Source organism: Otolemur garnettii, unplaced genomic scaffold (genome assembly GCF_000181295.1).
Source record: "Otolemur garnettii isolate 467f Iridium unplaced genomic scaffold, OtoGar3 scaffold00015, whole genome shotgun sequence".
NCBI classification, from domain to species: domain Eukaryota; kingdom Metazoa; phylum Chordata; class Mammalia; order Primates; family Galagidae; genus Otolemur; species Otolemur garnettii.
In genome coordinates, this window is record NW_003852410.1 from 17,539,026 (window position 1) to 17,543,100 (window position 4,075).

At 46.2% G+C, this 4,075-nt stretch overlaps 1 non-coding gene across 1 annotated transcript; it reads right to left on the bottom strand.

Annotated features, from left to right (window-relative positions):
* Window positions 1-1,460: 1,460 nt before the first annotated feature.
* Window positions 1,461-1,567, bottom strand: LOC111723768. The gene has a single exon (XR_002772238.1). It is a non-coding gene; the product is annotated as a U6 spliceosomal RNA (small nuclear RNA).
* Between the last annotated feature and the right edge of the window lie 2,508 nt (window positions 1,568-4,075).

The following is a 4,075-nucleotide window of genomic DNA, read 5'->3' on the forward strand; positions in this document are numbered from 1 at the left end:
CTGTCCAATCTTGCAAGGTGGGTGTAACTGGCCTCATTTTATAGACCGGAATATTAGGGCACCAAAATGTCGAATTAAGTTTCCCAGCCCCACTCAGCTGATAAGTGACAAAGTCAGAATTCAAATCTGGGTCAGTCTGACTCCAGAACCAGTGCACTTTATACCGCACCAGCCTGCTACTCCTGGGGAGTGGTAACGTGCTTCTCAGTGATGGCTTACGTGGGTGCATCCAGAAGCAGATCCTGAGATGACTGCCAGAATTTTATTTGGGAAATGCAGGAAATATCAGTAGGGCAGTCAGGAAATGGAAGGAGGAAAGGAAGGCATCCCCTCCTGCAAAGCGTTTATCAATCTGCCTGCTACAGTGGGCCCCTAGATCATGATCCCACCAGGGAAAGACTGGGCATCAGCAGAGTGCATGTACCTCAGGATCTTCCCATCTGATGGGCGAGGAGCTAGGGTCTGCCAGCTCCCGAGAGTCATTAACTAGGGGCTGCTTCTGGGAGGTGGAGTATCATTCCTTGGTACATACCTTGTGTGCTGTGCTTGGCAAAGTAGAACTGTAGCAGCATCAGAAATCCCTTTATAGAGAAATGCAGGGCCATAGTTGGAAGCAGGTCAGTGTGCCCTGAAATGGTAAGGGGAAGGGAGTGTGTGTGGGGGGTCACAGGCAACACTTCTTAGAATGGTTTTAAGAGTTGGAGACAACATATACAGTTGCAGGCTTAGGGCTACCATTTATAGAGGGTCTACTATGAGTATCAAATAATTAACAGCCACAAGACATTTGAGGCCTTATCCTGGGCCTTTGTGAATCTTTGTTTGACCCAGAATTGTTCCCGGGAACCACATCAAGTTCTGCCTACAGTCCATCTGTGTATGTTGATCATGAACTTCTGATAATGCATAGCTTGCCCAGCCCTCCACATTGGGTGGTTTGAGGTGGTACTTTTCAGTAGTGGCTCCATCCATTTTATGCCCCATCACACCTGCCATCCTGGGATCTGTGTCTGAGGAGCCAGAGTGGGTGTTCTGACGCAAAGACCTAGACACCATCTCCTCCTGGCCCCAAACCCAAAGTCTTCTCACCATGTGTGCTCTGAGGAAGGAGAGTTTGGAAAAAGACTGCTGACCCCCATTGCGGCCAAGAGCAGGGAAGTTTAAGGTAGCCCGGGTGCATGATTAACAGGAACCGTTGTTTTGTTTTCTTCCAGCTCTATGGGCACTTTTTTCTACCAATCACAGTTTTGGGCTGTCCCACTTCATGCTGTCCCCAGTCTGTTAGAGGAGCTGCCCATTTTGTGTGGTCTTGGCAGAACAATGCTGGTCTCTCCCTCTGAACCAAGGAGTCTGATTGTTCCTCTCTTCATGTGATGCAATCTGTGACCCAGACTGCCTTTGGTCCCCCCAAATGCATTTTCCTTCCTCCTTTTTTTTTTTTTTTTTGAAGAGGACTTAAAAAAAATATGGAACACTTCACGAATTTGCGTGTCATCCTTGCGCAGGGGCCATGCTAATCTTCTCTGTATGGTTCCAATTTTAGTATATGTGCTGCAGAAGTGAGCACTTCCCTCCTCCTTTTTAGCAATAACCTTCCTTTAGGTTTAACCTGGGCATGCTTCTACTGAGGTAGGGACTACCTTTCCCAGCCCTCCCTGTGTCTCCTGGGGTCATTTGACCAAGTGCTGCCTAAAGGGGGTGTGACCAGAAGTGATGTGCACAACCTCAGGGTTATTCCTCAGGAAACACCTTCGAAGTACTTGTTCTTTCTTCCTTCCTTTGAGGTGGAGCAAGGAAGTGCTGGTGAGCCATCTTCAACCCTGGGAAGGGCAGTCATCCCAGGACAGCAGAGCATCAGTATGTCTGGGTTTGCCTGACTTTGTGTGGGGCAGAGCTGGACTACCCAGACACACCCCTACACTTCCACTGCACTGCCCTCTACTTGGTCTTGGTCTTGAAACGGAATTAATCAAACCATTCTTACTTGATCTTTGTTAAAGCCTAGAATTTATATTCTAACTGACTAATATAAAGGCTCTACACATGACTTAGCCTCATGACTTAGTTAATGGGATTTACCAAATGATCATGGGAGTCGAAGTCAGCAAGACCTGGGTTTAATCCTCTGCCACTTACTAACTGGGTAACATTGAATAAGAAATGAATCTCAACGTCTTCTGGGACTGTGCATACATTACTCCACCTACTACTTTCAAGCAGGCTTCTGGAGTGAAATGTCCAGCATAGTGCTTGGTACACAGTTAACAATTAGTGAGAGAAGACTCTTGATGTTTTTTGTGTCATTCATTATTAATTATTCATAATGCTGAGTTGTTGCTGACTAAGTCAGGTGGTATTAGTTACCTTACATCTGTTGGCTCAGAGGTCTTGAATTAGTTTTGCTAAATTCTGGAAGGGTTGGGTCAGCTGTGGCAAATTAGCAGGTCAGCAGAAACCATATGTTCCTTCAACTATGCATCCCCAGTGCAGTAAGCATTTACTTACCTCAGATAAAGAATGCAATCAAATCAGTTGGGGCAAAAGATGTGTCTGACGACAAAGTGGGCATTCTCCTTGGGACTCTGCCTTCTGATCCCTCATGAAGACACACTCTGTGTCAGGGTGTGAGGGTGGCAAGTTGGGGGGCGGGGCATCTGCACAGGAGAAAGTTGAATGTCGTCACCGTCAGCACGCTTCCTTGGCTAACCTGGGAAGCTGCGTCCTTAGTGACCTTGGCCAACTGCTAGTTCCCCCATTCATAGTAACAGAACCGCAATTTTATTTGAGTGTGCTCACCTCTCGTCCTTCCACACTACTAAATGTGGCTGTGTGGGACTTCCAGCAAGGGTCCAGTTGGGCACTGACCCAGGTGGGAGGTGTACTCTTTTGTCTTTCCTTCTTCCTCTTTCTGTTGCCTGGAACACAGATGTCATGGTTGGAGCTTCAACAACCATTTTGTGACTTTGAAGGCAGAAGTTAAAGGTTCAGGATGACAGAATAAAAGACAGAGATGTCTGGCTTTCCACCAGAAATGGTGCCACACCAATATCTGAATGTTGCCCTGGGCTGCTCCCCCATCTGGCCCCTTTCTTCCATTTTGGCTTTATGTATGTGACTGGGCCTTGCCTTATTTTACCTTGAACTATAGCTTCAAGGCCCCATGCTGAAGGGCTACTTAGCTACTTCTCTCATCCTCTTGTGGGCCTGGATTGATTTCTTCATTCTTCTTGCAAGTTCTTAGAGTCCAACTTCCCAGCAGAATACTCATAGGATGCAGCCATTCTATGTTCATTGTGCATAGGACCAAGGACCAGACATTTGATGCTTAACTGTTCTCTAAGTTGTTGGGTTTTTTGTTGTTGTTTTGATTTTTTTTTCATTCGTTATTATATGGCCTCTCCAGGTAGTTTTTTCCAAATGCAATAACAATTCTCATGATTATGAGAATGGTTTTTATGATTACATTGAATGAATTTCTGAGGATGGTTCCCTTGGAATAGGGATCCTTAGGAAAAAAGAAAAGAAAAGGCCCTAGAGAAATGATCTATGGAGTAACATGGGGTTTGCAGGCTCTGTTGACTTAACAAGCTTGACACTCTGCTGGGTTTTCAGCTATTATTTCTCAGCTCCATCCTGCCGTGCTCTGGACTGTTATCTAGGGTCCAAGTCTGCAAGCTGTGTTTGCCAGATTCCCTTATTAGTTGGCTTCTAGATTCTGCCATGTAGGGTACCGGGAGAAGGGACTATTTCTGCACCCATCTCAAATGTGCAATCTGCTAATGACAGGCAGCAGAGACCAGTGGTGTTTTAGCATGGAAATATACTCTGGACTAGAAAGACCAACCCCAGTCCCAGGTGGCAAACAGTGTCATCTGCCAGCTGGTGGAAGGGGCTGATATTACATGGACCTCTGCTCATCAAACCCTACTTCTTTGCATTCTGATATCACACAACTAGGTGACTTTGCTTAGCCTCTCTTGCTAGAGTATTAGTGATAGGAGAGAGGGGTAGGCTGAGTTCTGGCCAACGGGAGTGGAAATGTTGTGTGTTTTTTTATGCCTGTCCCATAAAAACT